Below are 18,394 nucleotides of genomic sequence, written 5' to 3' on the forward strand. Positions count from 1 at the left end.
TAAACACAAAGGAGTGACTTTGGGTTTCACTTTGGGTTGACTTTTAAGTCAGAACAAATATTTTAGTTGAACAGAATAAGAAAAACTACAACAGAGTACATTCTGTTGGCTCATCAATAAAACAAAATCAAAGCTTTTGAATGAAAAGTTGAAAAGTACTTAGTTTTGATGACCAAAATGACTTTGACATTTGTTATATGACTGGTTTTAGACAAAGCTCATTACTTATTTTTTACAACTTAAAATATAAATTAAATAAAAATAAAAATTTTAAAATGAAAAATTCAGAATCGTTTTTTTGAAATTAAAGTGTCGATTGAGCAGTCTGACAAATGTTTTCAAAGTAATTAAATAAATGTAATTTGCATATAAGAGTTTTAATTTGCTACATCTTTTTTTTATTAAAAAATGTAAAAACTCATGTATCAAATAGGACACATTGGGCCTTGAGGGAATAACCATCACATCCGCTTTGAAATCTGCAAGTAAAAATCTGCAATTACTAATGACTTTCACTTTAAGCATCTTAAGATTTTATTTTAAGATTTCATGTTTTGGCTGCTGTGTTAATGCATTTTAATTTTTAAGGTCACTACGTTCCATCTGTGAAAGGTAATATGCAAATTTGTGCAAAACCACTTGTGTGTCATTTGCTTTTATTAATAACTCTTTTCTTGTCTTCTTTACTCTACATTAAAGCTATTTTTATTACAGATGGAAGATTGCTACATGGATAAAACTCACATTTTCAGAAATGTTACTTATTCTAAACCTGTTGTAAAATTCCTCATATGTACTGTATATAGCACAAGTGTAAAAAGGAATTTCATTTTGTGTTTCATCAGAAATAATTATGGGAAAATTCTGTTAGGTCAAAGTAACTGTGATTCAGACTCATCTGAGATTTTTAGTACATGCAAGTATGGAATCATTTTGAAAGTCCTAGGTGACACAACACTCAGGCTGATGACAACACTCGATCCTCCTTTGTTATGGCTGATGGGTAATTAAAAATAAAATTGTGCACAGATTCAATCACATTTACAAATCTGGAATCATTTTAATGAGTCAGCCAGTAAAACAGCATTCTTTGAACATGTAGTCCAGTGTTTGATTCAAGTTAAGCATCCCTGTGGGTAGTGCTGTCATTTGTACCATTCATTATGAGCACTCCAAATCAAAAAAACATGTATCTTTATGACTGCACTACTATCAGTGTCCCACAATAAGACATATATAATAATTGGTTAATTGTATCATATCATACCACCATAGAGTTCAGAAAAAAATAGTACATCAGTCTGCATAGAGCACCAAAACTTAATCTTGAATGCAAAATTCTAGATAGCCAATTCACAGTGATTTTACTGCAGAAAGGTCAGTGCTCTATCTACTCACATATCACTGAAAAGAGTCAGTAGTCCACATAAAAGATAAAAGTACATCCCTCTTTGAAATTAGCAAAATTGTAGTTTCTGATTCTATAATGCAAAAGTTATTTAGTGCAATATCAATGATTTTGTATGCTATTCATGTGTTTATCTTATCACCAATGTTGTCAATTGCTTAGAGTTCATGGACAGAGCTGTGGGGCTCAGGGAGCTTCCTAATGTCACAGTTCTGGATCAAATTGAAGTAAAAAAACGATCATCTCCTCGTAGTTCTTAGTGGAAATCCTTTCATTGATGCCATGGAATCTGAGAAACAAAGGAAAAAAAAGGATTCATGGTACCTGGAACATGAAAGTATTTTATATATTTTGCAAAGAAAAGCGTCTGGACTTCTTTAAGTTACTTGAAGACGTTTCACCTCTCATCCGAGAAGCTTCTTCAGTTCTAAGGTCAAATGGTGGAGAGTCCCAGATATAAACCTAGTGGGAGTAACCCCCCACAGAGGGACAAAAGGACCCCCTGATGATCCTCTAATCGCCTGAGCCAAGGTGTGAAACTGGGTGTGGGTCCCAATCAGCCAGAGTTTCGGGTGTGTTCATTGTGAAACCTGGCCCCACCTTATCATGCGAATTCCTGAGGTCAGATGGCCCAGGATGTGAGTGGGCGTTAAGGCGTCTGGGAAGGGATCTCAAAACTGGATTATAGATGGCAGAGAGTTGGTGTCGTAAACCCCGCCTCTGTTCAAAGATGGTTGCTCACAGTGGACATAGATGGCTTCTTTCACTCCTCTTTCAAACCGGGGGAGCCCATGGCACAGCCATGTTTTTGTCTGTATGTAGTCTCTCTCTTCACTTGCATACCCACCACGGAGGCCGTGGAGACTGTCAGAAAACGACTACAAGAAGACAGCTCCTTGGAGGACAGGACCAACTTCACACCCGATCAGATTTGCACACTGTTAGACCTCTGCCTCACCACTACATATTTCAAGTACAACGAAGGCTTTTACAGACAAAAACATGGCTGTGCCATGGGCTCCCCCGTGTCACCTATTGTAGCCAACCTTTACATGGAGGAAGTGGAAAGGAAGGCTCTTGGCTCTTTCAAAGGAAGAGTACCCAGCCACTGGTACAGATATGTAGACGACACCTGGGTCAAAATGAAGACACAAGAAGTGGAATCCTTCACTGCGCACATTAACGCTGTGGATAAAAACATCAAGTTCACCAGGGAAGACACAAAGGATAACTGTTTGCCTTTCCTGGACTGCGCTGTGCACATTGAAGAGAACGGCAAACTCAACATCGAAGTTTACCGGAAGCCCACACACACGGACCAGTACCTCCTCTTTGACTCCCATCACCCTTTGGAACACAAACTTGGAGTAATTAGGACCCTACACCACCGGGCAGAACATGTTCCCTCTAAGCCTGAAGGAAAAAGAAGGAACACACACATGTAAAGGAAGCACTCAAAACGTGCGGCTGTCCTAAATGGGCGTTCTTAAAGTCAGCAAAGAGGCACAGAAAAGAAGACCAGACACCAGCGAGGGAGGATAAGAAGGACAGACGCAACAACATTGTCATCCCCTATGTAGCCGGTGTATCAGAAAAACTCAGGAGAGTTTTCTCCAAGCATGACATCCCAGTGCATTTCAGACCCAGCAACACGCTCAGACAAAAACTGGTTCACCCGAAAGACAAAACGCCAAAACACAGACTTAACAATGTGGTGTATGCTGTACAGTGCAGCGAGGAATGCCCAGACCTCTACATTGGAGAGACCAAACAGCCACTTCACAAGCGCATGGCACAACACAGAAGAGCCACCTCCACAGGACAAGACTCAGCAGTCCATCTGCATCTTAAGGATAAAGGACACTCTTTCGAGGATGCCAATGTTCACATTTTGGACAGAGAGGACAGATGGTTTGAAAGAGGAGTGAAAGAAGCCATCTATGTCCACTGTGAGCGACCATCTTTGAACAGAGGCGGGGGTTTACGACACCAACTCTCTGCCATCTATAATCCAGTTTTGAGATCCCTTCCCAGACGCCTTAACGCCCACTCACATCCTGGGCCATCTGACCTCAGGAATTCGCATGATAAGGTGGGGCCAGGTTTCACAATGAACACACCCGAAACTCTGGCTGATTGGGACCCACACCCAGTTTCACACCTTGGCTCAGGCGATTAGAGGATCATCAGGGGGTCCTTTTGTCCCTCTGTGGGGGGATACTCCCACTAGGTTTATATCTGGGACTCTCCACCATTTGACCTTAGAACTGAAGAAGCTTCTCGGATGAGAGGTGAAACGTCTTCAAGTAACTTAAAGAAGTCCAGACGCTTTTCTTTGTAAGCTCTTTTGACTACGATGACCTGGATGACTGAGAACCTTCACAGACATATTTTATATATTCCCCTCTTCTATTCATGCTGCACGATCTGTTTCTAGAGTTGAGAAATAATCACTGCACGTGGAATTCTTCTTACTGTATTTATTCAATTTTAAATTGAGGTCTGCAGACATTTTTGGTGAAAATATATTTTGACAGTATTAAAAACTGCTGAATTCTCACCTCTCAGGGTCACCTGGCTTAAACCAAGCCGGGGAAAACCGATAAATATTTTTGGTCAGGTCGATGAAGTGTCGACTGTCTGTGTTTCCAATACAGATACCTGCACATTTAAATATGATATTAAATTACTTATAATGTCCCGAAAGATGCTTTAAAATGCTTCCAGCTAATTCATAAAAATGTCTACAAATCTGTGTGAACCCTACCTGGAGCAACTGTAACTGTTGGAAACAAGTCCAGCACCGTTTTCTTAATAACTTGGAAGCCAAAGGCCTTGTCATCAGCACCACTGATGGGTAGAGGGTCAAATCCATTAACAAGTTCTACCTTCACTCGCTGGTCGCCCACCGTATCCTTGATGATGTCCAGTACCTAAAAAAGACAGCACACATCTCATATTCATGTCAAAGTGTACATAGTAAGGCATTCATTCTCAAAAAGGACTCTACCTCTTGTACCGACTGCGCTGAGTGAATTCGTAGATTTACATAAGCTTCAGCAAGGGAAGGAATAACATTTATCTGCAGAGGGAGGAAGATATTGAATTTTTACAAAGAAAAGTAACAGGCTTAAAATCTTACTTCTTGTGAATTACATTCAATTTAAAATAATCACTGCACCTTTACTCCTGCATTAAAAAAGGTGACTGCTGTGGTAGTCCTTACAAATGCATTAGATACTGGTTTTCTTTCAAGTATCCTGAAACATAAAAACTGGTCTATTTCACTGGAACCAATCACAAGAAAACATGACATTTGAATTTATATTTAAATGATATTTAGTAGTTATTACCTGCTAAGGAGCGGAGAGAAGAGCCACAAATTCGACATTATGAACTTTAGTGGTAAACTGAACTGAAGGCAAAGAATTAGTAGTTGGTAAAGAATGAGTACATGAGTATACTACTAGTAAAGAAGTATTTAGATTACCCTACCTTGTGGGCCAGATGCTCAAAGGTGTCACCTTCAGGGCCATAACCAAATAACCTCGGCATTGGGTTGTCCTCTAGTCTGAGGAAACAGGATCACAGTTAAATCTTTTATACTAGCTTTTTAAACATGGGGTAGTAAAATTATGGAAGGCAGTGAAACATATGAACAGAGAAGCTAAACAGAACTCATTATAGTTTAAAAAACAATGTTCCTCTCACCTTTGACTGCTGTGGCTAAGATCCCAATGCTAGTTTCCCTGGGAGGCATCGAGGAGTGACCAGGGGCCAAAGACACACTAAGCTTTATAACGGCCTGGCCTTTTTCACTTAACCCGATTCTGCAAATCATAAATCGTACACATACACATAAGATGTGATCAACACAAGTGCACAACACATGTTTAGACAGGTTCTTACAGAGCAGCAGGTCCTTCAATAGCAGGAATGATTCCATCAAGTATAGTCAGGCCCTCATCCATGACAAACAACAGCTGGACACCACGTTGCTTCAGAATACGCACTATGTTCATCGCTCCATTGAGACCACTGATCTTAAAAAAAGAGATTTTGAAGAGCACAGCCATTAAAATGTGATATTTCCAATCCAATTTAAGTTTGTAATGTCATAGTGGAACTGTTAACATACTTCTTCATCATGACCAAGACCGATGTAAAATCCCCTGCGTGGAGCATAGCCCTTTAACAGCAAGTACTCCAGCGCCTGAAGTATTCCCTAGAAGAAATAAATCAGCCGTTTAGCCAAATACAGGGAGTGCAGAATTATTAGGCAAGTTGTATTTTTGAGGAATAATTTTATTATTGAACAACAACCATGTTCTCAATGAACCCAAAAAACTTATTAATATCAAAGCTGAATGTTTTTGGAAGTAGTTTTTAGTTTGTTTTTAGTTTTAGCTATTTTAGGGGGATATCTGTGTGTGCAGGTGACTATTGCTGTGTATAATTATTAGGCAACTTAACAAAAAACAAATATATATACCCATTTCAATTATTTATTTTTACCAGTGAAATCAATATAACATCTCCACATTCACAAATATACATTTCTGACATTCAAAAACAAAACAAATACAAATCAGCGACCAATATAGCCACCTTTCTTTGCAAGGACACTCAAAAGCCTGCCATCCATGGATTCTGTCAGTGTTTTGATCTGTTCACCATCAACATTGCGTGCAGCAGCAACCACAGCCTCCCAGACACTGTTCAGAGAGGTGTACTGTTTTCCCTCCTTGTAAATCTCACATTTGATAATGGACCACAGGTTCTCAATGGGGTTCAGATCAGGTGAACAAGGTGGCCATGTCAATAGTTTTTCTTCTTTTATACCCTTTCTTGCCAGCCACGCTGTGGAGTACTTGGACGCGTGTGATGGAGCATTGTCCTGCATGAAAATCATGTTTTTCTTGAAGGATGCAGACTTCTTCCTGTACCACTGCTTGAAGAAATGGTAAATGGTAAATGGCCTGTATTTATATAGCGCTTTACTAGTCCCTAAGGACCCCAAAGCGCTTTACATATCCAGTCATCCACCCATTCACACACACATTCACACACTGGTGATGGCAAGCTACATTGTAGCCACAGCCACCCTGGGGCGCACTGACAGAGGCGAGGCTGCCGGACACTGGCGCCACCGGGCCCTCTGACCACCTTGAAGAAGGTGTCTTCCAGAAACTGGCAGTAGGACTGGGAGTTGAGCTTGACTCCATCCTCAACCCGAAAAGGCCCCACAAGCTCATCTTTGATGATACCAGCCCAAACCAGTACCTCCACCTTGCTGGCGTCTGAGTCGGACTGGAGCTCTCTGCCCTTTACCAATCCAGCCACGGGCCCATCCATCTGGCCCATCAAGACTCACTCTCATTTCATCAGTCCATAAAACCTTAGAAAAATCAGTCTTGAGATATTTCTTGGCCCAGTCTTGACGTTTCAGCTTGTGTGTCTTGTTCAGTGGTGGTCGTCTTTCAGCCTTTCTTACCTTGGCCATGTCTCTGAGTATTGCACACCTTGTGCTTTTGGGCACTCCAGTGATGTTGCAGCTCTGAAATATGGCCAAACTGGTGGCAAGTGGCATCTTGGCAGCTGCACGCTTGACTTTTCTCAGTTCATGGGCAGTTATTTTGCGCCTTGGTTTTTCCACATGCTTCTTGCGACCCTGTTGACTATTTTGAATGAAACGCTTGATTGTTCGATGATCACGCTTCAGAAGCTTTGCAATTTTGAGACTGCTGCATCCCTCTGCAAGATATCTCACTATTCTTGACTTTTCTGAGCCTGTCAAGTCCTTCTTTTGACCCATTTTGCCAAAGGAAAGGACGTTGCCTAATAATTATGCACACCTGATATAGGGTGTTGATGTCATTGGACCACACCCCTTCTCATTACAGAGATGCACATCACCTAATATGCTTAATTGGTAGTAGGCTTTCGAGCCTATACAGCTTGGAGTAAGACAACATGCATGAAGAGGATGATGTGGACAAAATACTCATTTGCCTAATAATTCTGCACTCCCTGTATACCTCAAGTCTGTTTAAAAGTAAGCTCACACAAAAGTAATATGTTTTCACACCATTAGATTGTTTTTGTCATCTATGGTTCCTCTGCCGTAGATGAAGCCATCGATCTCCTTTGCAGAAAATGGCGGCGCTTCCCAACCATCTGACTCTGAAGCAGGTACTACATCAATGTGGGCCAGCAGCATGTATGGCACCAGTTCAGGCTGTGATCCTTTCACCCAAAACAAGTGGCTGTAGTTTGCCACCAATTCATGATGAACCAAGCTAGAAGAGAAAACTGTAGGGAAGGCTGACAAAAACAAAAAAATTAAAAACAAGCTGAAAGAGCAATTCTTATCTTAAATTCATCCTATCTTTCATGACTTATTTATGATAACTTTTTCATGATTATGACTTATTGATTTGTTGTTTATAGTAAAAATTCAACTACAAAAAGCATCTACTGGTTCCAGCTTCAAGCAAGTGGTGATCTATGGTAAATAAAATCACTATTGCACATTTTAGAAACTGTCGCAAGCTGTCATCTGCTAAAATTGAACTATAGAAAGTTTCATTTCACAAGTGAGATAAAACAACTGATAGAGGAGGCTATGAAAATTGCAGCAAATGCTTTACAAATGCAATCACTGGTTACTTTACTAGGTGCACCTGTTTAGCTAGTCATTAAAACAAATATCTAATCAGCTAATCACATGCAACCGAGTCAGTGCATTCAGGTATCTAGACATGGTCAAGATGGCCTCCTAAAGTTCAAAGTGAGCATTAAAATGGGGGAAATAAATGTGACTTTGAACCCAGATTTGTTATTGGTTTCCGATGGGCTGGTCTGAGTATTTCAGAAACTTGTGATTTACTAGCATTTTCCCACACAGAAAAAACTGGCAGTTTTCCACTTGAACAAGTGAAGACCAAGCAGCAACATCTGCAATTCTTATAAGTAAGGACTTTTATTTGAAAATATTAGTTTTTCAATTGTTTTGGGGCAGAGTCAGCTCCTTTTCCTTACATGACTTGGCATCAAAATACACTATATTGCCAAAAGTCAAAACTCAACCATCCAAATCATTAAATTCAGGTCTTCCAATCAATTCCATGGCCACAGGTTTTATGCACCTGTGGCTATGGAATCAATCAAGCACCTAGACATGCAGATTTCTTCTACAAACATTTGTGAAAGAATGAGTTGATCTCAAGACCTCAGTGAATTCCAGTGCAAGTTCAGTCGTGAAATGTCCTTGCTACTAAATATTCCACAGTCATGTGAACAGCAGACGCTGAGCCACCAAAAGTTGATTCTGTTCATCTGGATGTAGCGTTTTCAGTGGGAGAAACGTTTCGTCACTCAGCTGACACTGAAGAAGTCACTTGGATGACTGCAGGTTTCCCCAATCTTATAAACTGTACATTTGCATAATGACTGAAACCAGCCCACTGAAGGAACAATCGGCTGGGAGGTCACCTTCATCATAATTATGCAAATTCTCATGACCATTGATCAACAACCACTGATCAAAGACCACTGATCAATGTCCATGAATACCATTCACAAAGAGTTGGGGAATGGCTGCAGTCACAGCATTGTAAGATGGTGAAAGGTGTACTCTTAAGCCCCCTCCGCGATTCAGAGATGGTCTTTCCCTTTTCACATAAATGGCCTCCTTGACTCCGCACTCAAACCAGCGTTCCTCCCTGTCTAGGATGTGTACATCCTCATCATTGAAAGAGTGTCCACTGGCCAGTAGGTGTAAATAGACTACAGAGTCCTGGCCTGAAGAGGTGGCTCTTCTGTGTTGTGCCATCCGCTTCACCAGAGGTTGTTTGGTTTCCCTGATGTATAAATGCTGGCAATACTCCTGGCACTTAACAGCGTACACTATGTTACTCTGTTTGTGTCGGGGGACCCGATCCTTGGGGTGGACCAATTTTTGGCACAGCGTGTTTTGGGGTTTAAAAGCCACAGAGACGTGGTGTTTAGAAAAAATGTGTCTCAACTGTACTCCTTACACGTACGGGATCACTACAGGTTTTCGCTTAGGCAGCGCTTGTCCTTCTCTCCTGGATCAGCTGGTGCTTTCTTTAGGCACCTTCCCAGCTTTGACAAAAGTCAAGCTGGGATAACCACAGTTACTCAGAGCCTTCTTGATGTGATGTTGTTCTGCTTCCCTGGCTGCTGAATCTGTGGGGATGGTGTTCGCTCTGTGTTGTAGCGTTCTGATGACACCCAGTTTGTGCTCCAGTGGATGATGAGAGTCAAACATTAAATACTGATCCATATGTGTAGGTTTCCGGTACACATCAGCTTTTAGATGTTCCCCATTACTGATGGAAATCTCACAGTCTAAGAAGACTAACCTGCCACTTTTCATATCCTCCCTGGTGAATTTGATGTGTCAGAATCTGGCTTTGACAGTTGCCAGGAGAATGGTACTTGTCTAACTGACACAAACCAAGAGTAAAGTTTGGTGGAGGGGGTATTATGGTTTGGAGCATTTTCAGGAGTTGGGCTCGGTCCCTTAGTTTAAGTGAAAGGAACACTTGTGCTCCCAACAGGGAGATGGCCCTTTCCTGTTTCAACATGACTGCACACCAGTGCACAAAGCAAGACCCATAAAGTCATGGATGAGCAAGTTCAAGATGGAAGACCTTCTTCCAACCAAATAGAACACCTTTGGGCAGGCCTGGACTGGGAAGAAAAATAAATAAAGTATCAGCCCTATACTTTATTATACACGTCCTGCCAATTGTGAGATACCATTCTGAGATAATCAGCTGGCCAAAGGAGGAAATAGAAGCTACTGACATCAAGACAAGGAAGTTCCTTGCCATGGAGGGTTTCACCCAAAGTTCAGCAACCTCAGGCTAAGCTAAGTGGAAGGAAGGATGCCGCGGACAAATGAGTGTCAGAACAACTATCCAGGATGAAACAACAACAATCCATGAGTACATCAGGAAGAGGTCCACTCTTGCTGCCCTTTTCTTGGCTTGTTCTAGCAATAGCCGCCTCTTGTGACTGCAAGGACTTTAGATTGGCTGCTGCTATGGTAAATGGCCTGCATTTGTAAAAAAAATCATTTGTATAAAAGCAACAAGTCGCTAAGGACTAAGTAAGTAAGTCCCTAAAGCGTACTGTAAAGCTCTATCAGTGCTGTAAAGCTCTATCAGTGCCCTGGGGCGCACTGACAGAGGCGAGGCTGCCGGACACTGGCGCCACCGGGCCCTCTGACCACCACCAGTAGGCAAACATGGGGTTAGTATCTTGCCCAAGGATATCTGGCATGCAGCCTGGGATCAAACCACCGACCTTCTGATTAGTGGCTGACCTGCTCTGCCACCTGAGCTACAACCACCCCACACTAGTACTACTGTTGACACATTTTGCTGCATCTGTTTTCAAGTTCTTTTTCTTTTTCTCACTTAGCTTTTCAGTCCCACATTTTTATTTCTTTTTGTTTGCCCATCTGTATCAACGCTTCTTCCACATTTAATTATGTTCTACAAGGTGGAATATTGTTGAGGGACTGCAGCCCTTCAAGATGGCCTGTAGCCTGTCTTATATTGACAAAGCAAAGGGTCTCACTGCAGCCACTGTGGAGCTCTACAGTAACTGGAAACACATGACCTCAACAGTAACCTGAAACCCATGACTTCCACACTAGGTAGAAACACGTCCAACATATTGCAATACGGGACACAACACAAAAACAAAGGACGTTTCTCAATTCTAAAGTACGTGAGTCCAGACTTCTTAGGCGCACACGGGAGTCCGAACTTCCCAAAAATGCAAGAACGCAGCACGATCATTTTACAATAGACCCTGCGCATGAGAAAATGCTAACTTCCTGTTTTAAGACCGGATGTAGGGTTGTACATTTCCGGTAGCTTTATTTTGCAGTCAATTGCTACTGCGAAGGTGAACTCAAAAATCATGTCCAAAATACGAAAACGGAAAGATTACATTAAGTTACAAAGAGCAGAGGGTGGTAACACTCACCATTGCTGTGTCATAAAAAAAAAATCAAATGATCAATTTTGATGTTTGAAAAGCGTAGATCGATTGTTTGTTTACATCACTCAACACAAGCAGAACTACATTACTGCATGCAGAAGACACATTGTCCACATTCAGAAGCACATCTCTCTATAGTGACAGTTCTTATGATTTAAACAGGCAAATGTCCAGCATTCAAACTACAGGTGAACAATAGTCAAAGCCAGATGTTTCCCCGTTATGTCGATATCAGTACACACCTACACAGGATGTCAACAAACCGTGAAAAAAAGCCACAGGATATAAAAAATACATGAATGATTGCAGGTAAGGGTCTGTATATATTAGTATTTACGAAGGGTATGTTGTGACTTATTACTTACAATTACAGTGGTCCCTCGCTATAACGCGGTTCACCTTTTGCAGCGTCGCTGTTTCGCGGATTCTTTTAGTGCAATTTTGCATGCTTTTTCTTTTTTTTTAAGCACATTGTGTTCTGCGTCCCGATCGGCTGTAGATCATTGTCAATCTCCTCCGTGCCGTGCCGTGCTCTCCTGTACAGTACAGAATCGCTACATCGATCACTAGCAGTGTGACTCTGAAGTGCTGTACTGCATGTTTGTAAGTTTTCTCCCCAATAAACACAACAATGCCGACGAAACGTTTTGCACCATCAAAGGCACCTGCGGTAGCGTCCAGAAGGCAGAGGAAGATGCTAACCATCACACAAAAAGTTAGACTTCTGGACATGCTAAAGGAAGGTAGCAGTTACCGTATTTTTTAAAAAAAAAATTACCATACGGCCCACCGGATTATAAGGTGCATTAAGCTTGAATTAACCAATTAAGCTTAAAGTTAAATTCATTAGTTCTAAAATCTGTCATTATTATTTATAGAAAAACAAATATACTGTATGTTTATTTCTCAAATAAATGTTTGGGACTGAAAACAGGTTTTGATCTTTGGTTTCATTCTATAATGGACTTTTTTTTTTTTTTACGAAGGTTTGAGCTTTGAGAGTTTAAACAAGAGAGAAAAGTGTGAAACTGTTCATGCCTTTCTGAGAAAAGTGTATAAAGTGTTGTGGGATTATAATATTATTTTATGCCATGTTATACCCCTAATTAAAGATTGTGAATTATTATGTAGTTTTAGTTTGCATTATTCTCCTGAATTAGAAGACGGTGATAACTATTGCATTTGTTAAACTGATTTGCATTACATTAGACTGCTGATTTATTGTGAATGAATGATATTGTTGTATGATGCATTATACTGCTGAGTTATAAGAAATACTGTTCGCAGAAAGTCATCGCCTTATTTGTCTGATTAGAAGAGAACAGAACATACTGGAGTTTTCTGCCCCATCTCAGCAGGAGCAGATAAACAGGGAGCCAAGGTCGTAGCTTAGGCGCCGTGTGAGAGAAAGAATGTGAAGGTTTAGGCTTTTATGATTAGGTGGGGGCCACTAGAGGCTATAAGAGTTTGATCAATGCTCCACCATTTTGAGATCTGATGCTGTCTGCGTACGGTGTCCATCTCCCACGCGTGTGATCATTAAAATCATCGTTTGACTCAACCCGGCCGGACCAGTGTTGTTATTTTGGTTTTTCCTCTTGTATCCATCCCCAATATTTGAATCCGTAACAGTGTGTAGTGATGGGTTTTACAGCCTTACAACATTTTTTAAAAAAATTGTAAAAAATAAAGCTGGCTACTTCGCAGATTTCACCTATCGCTGGTTATTTTTAGAACAACACCCGCGATAAATGAGGGAACTCTATATACAAATACTGAGAAATTTCAATCCCTTCTCTCTTTTGCTCTGAGGTGCGAGGGAAAAATATCGACAAGTCGATGAACATCATCTACAGATATATTCAGTAAATGCCCAAGACACCTTGAGAAATGTAAATCGCCGCTTGGCTTGTTTTGGAAAACCCGACCATAAACAAGATGCGAATATCACACCGGAAACGAAGCGCCCTACAGGAGTTTCCCCACCGGAAGTAGCATATGCTAAGGTGCACATAGTCTATTGGAACAGCAGCATACTAGATGACATCACCGTTCCGGAGTTTTTACTGCCATCCCCTCTTAATTTAACTGTGATTAATATTTACAATGGAAATTACACATTATGTTTTTGATCTTCTCTCTTTTTTTGTTTTTTAAAGATAATTTTCAAAAAGTATCTTAAGCACTCTGGCAAAATTCGCTTTTATGTATGATCTGTTCCATAATGTCTAAAGAGCTTCATGCAGTTAAGCACAATTACTGCATGTATGAAAACACAAGCTTAATCTCTCTATTAATAAAAATAGTATATATGTATGCCTGAATAATAAGAAAGAGGTGAGATGTTAGAACACTTTTATATTTATTTTAATAGACACTGACCCTTACAATAGACAGCTGGGGTTTGGAAGAGAATTGAACAAATATTTAAAATATAATCGGATCATTTTTGGAGCAGCCGTCAGGATCTCCACGCATTAACATGTTGTTTTTGCTCCCAGTGAAAATGTTTCCTCTTGAATTTAAATATTTTTAATGTTATATTTAATTCAGAGTCAGCTGTTTAAAAAAAGAACAGAACATTTTACATCAGGCGGTATAACAGGTGAAATTTAAAGTATACTGACAGCTCTACAAGTAAGACTTCAGTATTAAATAAAACAGTCCAGTTATAAAGCTTAACTTTAATCTGAGCCAAACTGATTTGCTCAGGAACAAATGAAACACTGAAAAAAAACAAACAATAAAATTTTTAAATGATCTAATTGACTTATATATCATGTTTAACTTGAGTAGTGAAAGACCACAGGGGGGTTTGAAAACGATGTCCGCTATTGTCGCCTGGTCTAGTGAGCCTTGACCTCCCAGGTCAGCTATCAAGCTGATGGGTAACAGACGTCTCCGAAAACGTCGTCCCACTTTGGCAAATGTGTGATGTCTTGATAAATCGAGCAGATATTTGAAGTTTACAAAGCTACATTCTCACCTGATGTCCTAAAAGTTTATTTTGTGACCCAGAAAGAGTAATATTTCAAACTTTTTATATGTACTGTGTACACACAAGCACACATATTGAGACACGGCTTGTGCAACGTAACTGTGTTCAAATTTGAAGTCACATGTTTCCGGTTACTGTGGAGGTCACATGTTTCCGGTTACTGTGGAGCTCCGCAATTTTTTTTGTTTGTTTGTTTTTTATTAATTAAACAAATGTAACAAGTACAACAAATATGGCAACATTTTAGAGATTTTTTCCAACTAGAGATAATACCAGAACAGCCTGTATTTCAAAATATAAAAGACAGATAATGAAAATAATATAAACATAAGTAACTAAAGTAACATCCCAACAACAGACTGTTCTCTCTGTTGAGGTCAGGAAAGCGATTCCGCTCCCTGAAGACCAACACAGAGAGACTGAGGAGGAGCTTCTTCCCGCAGGCGATACGGTCTCTCAATCACACCACCACACAGTACTGACCCACACATATGGTTCTTACACACACACTGGACTTTCTGGACTTTGTTTTTGCACAACACTGGTCACTATATTCTTCATTTCCGGTTAATACTTGTACAGCTGCTGTTATTGTGTATATATTTATTTATATTTAGATTTCTTCATACATTCTTATATAGTTCTATATTGTGTATTGTGTATTTTGTTGTACAGTTATTTTATTTTCAACTTTAATTTATATATTTTATCTTATTCTTCCCAGTTAAATTTACCCTTCATTCTAATTTGTGTTGTACAGTTATTTCATTTTTAACCTTAATTTATATTTTATTCCTTCCTAGTTAAATTTACCCTTTTTAATTTTTCTTTTTAATTTTTCATATTTATTTCCTATCTTATTCATAGCCTTTCCTTTTTTTGTTTTCTTTGGGTCACGAGCAGTTGTCCAAGCATTTCACTGCATATCGTACTGTGTATGACTGTGTACGTGACAAATAAAATTTGAATTTGAATTTGAATTTTAAAGAAATAAGTAAAATTAATAAAAATTAAATTGAAAACTAAAAGACAAAAAATACAATTATAACCTAGGGGTTTTCTAAAAGCTTTAGTTCATTGACCATGTGATGCAGATCCACAGCTTGTTTTTTGTCCATAAACTTTGCAGATGAGAAGAAGAGGCAGAGTTCTTCGTGAAAAGTGAAAAAGGATGGCTTAGTTTTCAGAAATCGACATTTATGAATGAACCCATAATAATTATCACATTTAAGACATTTTCAAGTTTCTTTTCTTTTCTTTGAGATTCAAAAATAATATCATTTTTAGAAAATTCAAGTAAGTTTGGAATCTTTGGGAAGAGCCAGTAGTGCACATCGTCCCACGGGGCTTTACAGTATATACATTCGTAAAATAAAAGTTCTGTCGAATCAATATTCCCATTACAGAAAGAACAAGACTTATTATCAATAGGAAAACGATGTCTGAGAAATTCTTTGGAACGGTAAACGCCTGGGAGTATTTCATAATGGACCTCCTTAGCTTTTGGAGGAATGGGAAGTTTTAGGTCATTTGCTCTGATTTCTTTCTTTTGATCGCAGGAGAACGGTTGTGAAATGGAATTTGGATTTGATCTATATGGGGGGAAAGCATTAGTGAATAATTCTTTAATTTTAGAGTTTTTTAGACTGTTAGCTCCACAGTGGCTGCAGCCAGGTGCTCTTGGTCGACAAATGGTCATGGGTCATGTGACTTGAGTGTTTTGAACCACGTGCATCTCGGTGTAGGTTTCGACATACCTTGGCTCAGCAAGACGTGGAAAGGTTAATTCTGAATAAGGTGTACGGAACAAAGTACATCTGAACAGCAAACACTAACTGCGTCTTTATCCATTTATTAGCGCTATACAAGTTTGACATACAAAAACTACATTAACGTTTAGAGTTACAGCCATCAGCTAGTTCCACGTTGAGCACATTATATATAAAAGAAAGTTACTTTAAGCACGTTTTACTGGCAGGTTTACCTTTTCGGAGGAATCTGTCAAATTCAAGCAGCGCAGTGGTGTTGCTTTCTGTTTTTGAGAATGACACTGTGGGGATGCGGATTGCCTCTGGACAAATGGAGACAAATTGTTACCAAACAGAAGTGTCTCTACCTCCACCTACATCCACTACAACACGACTCCGAATACCTTTAAAATTTGCTAGGAGCTCCTCTCTCTGATGGTGGTCAATGACGAGCGATTTGTTATTAGTCTTTTCCCAGTGTGCGAGTTGAAGTCCGGCGTTAACGTCCAGTGAAAGAGTCCTGATAGCCGCTATTGTAAATAACAGCAGGACTGTAATAAGCAAGCTGCTAATAATTATCTTTAAAAACTTAAATATTCTTAACTTTGAACCCGACTCAGTCATTGTAATGGTTGTTGTGTTTACAGCAGAACTCGTCGACTGTGACTGCAGGCTGAATTTGCATTAGAGCCACCTGCTGGCAAACAAGGACAGTCACGCCTACATTATGTAGAGAGCAGTTATAAGAGCTTATTTCAGTTTTAGTTAAATCACCATCACCATTCGGGTGGAGAAAGAATATACAAAGCTTGCATTCAATCTCCCTCACGACGTGCAGCAAAGGTTTTTAGTAGTAAAATAATTGCCAAAATACAAAGCAAACACTTTATTGAAATACATTTTAAACATTTAAAAAAAAATGCATGTAAGTACCATGACAAATTCTTTGAAAAGGCAATATTACAATTAGGTTTAAGAAAATGGACAATTTTAAAATTAGTCCAGCATCACTTCTATAGTGACAAGACCACAGTGGCAAAATAATCACATAGAAAACCACATTCTATTTAACTAATAATAATGATTATTACTATTATTATTAGTAATATTATTGTTTCTACAGATCTTCCTCCACTTCCAACTGCTCACACAAACCTGAATCAGGAGACATCAACAAATAAGGATCACATTTTGCCTCATCCCAGACCATCAATCAGTACTACAATTACTGACAACTTCTGTGCTACAGAAGTTGAATCAGAATCAGAATCAGAAAGGGTTTTATTGCCAAATGTTGAGCAGGTTTACAACATTAGGAAATTGCTGCGGTGCTTCAGTGCAAACATACTGTCATAAATTACGCTTAAATAGACATGAAAATAAAAATAAGAATAAGAATTAAAAGTGCTAAGTAGATAGATATATACATGAGTGCAGGTGGTGATCAGTGCCAAACATGGAATGATGCAGTGAACACAGCGTAGGGTCATGTGTTAGTGGTGGGAACAGTCATACAGTTATTGTTCATGTGTCCAACAGCAGAGGGGAAGAAACTGTTCTTATGGCGAGAGGTTCTGGTGCGAATGGACCGGAGCCTCCTGCCTGAGGGGAGCAGGTCAAACAGACTGTGTCCAGGGTGAGAAGGGTCAGCTGAGATCCGAGCTGCACGCCCCAGTGTCCTGGAGGTGTACAGGTCCTGCAGAGATGGGAGTCTGCAGCCAATCACCTTCTCAGCAGAGCGCACAACACGCTGCAGTCTCTGTTTGTCCCTGATAGTGGCTCCAGCGTACCACACAGTGATGGAGGAGGTGAGGATGGACTCGATGATTGCAGTGTAGAATTGCATCATCGTCCGTGTTGGCAGGTTGAATTTCTTCAGCTGCCTCAGGAAGTACATCCTCTGCTGGGCTTTCTTAATGACGGAGGTGATGGTGGGCTCCCACTTCAGGTCCTGGGTGATGGTGGTACCCAGGAAGCGGAATGAGTCCACAGAGGTGATGGGGGTGTCAGTCAGGATGATGGGGGGGAGTGGGGCTGTGTGCTTCCTGAAGTCCACAATAATCTCCACTGTCTTCTGGGCATTCAGCACCAGGTTGTTGTGGCTGCACCAGGACACCAGACGTTCAACCTTGGTTGGTGGGCTATATGCCAAACCTGACGCTCCAGGTTCTTTTTGTACCTGTGCCAATGGCATCACAT

General features: G+C 40.1%; 1 pseudogene; it reads right to left on the reverse strand.

Annotated features, from left to right (window-relative positions):
• Positions 1–803: 803 nt before the first annotated feature.
• On the reverse strand, positions 804–16,868 carry LOC120719168 (annotated as a pseudogene).
• Positions 16,869–18,394: the final 1,526 nt, after the last annotated feature.

Source organism: Simochromis diagramma, unplaced genomic scaffold, assembly GCF_900408965.1.
Source record: "Simochromis diagramma unplaced genomic scaffold, fSimDia1.1 OVJJ01000545.1, whole genome shotgun sequence".
Classification (NCBI taxonomy): Eukaryota; Metazoa; Chordata; class Actinopteri; order Cichliformes; family Cichlidae; genus Simochromis; species Simochromis diagramma.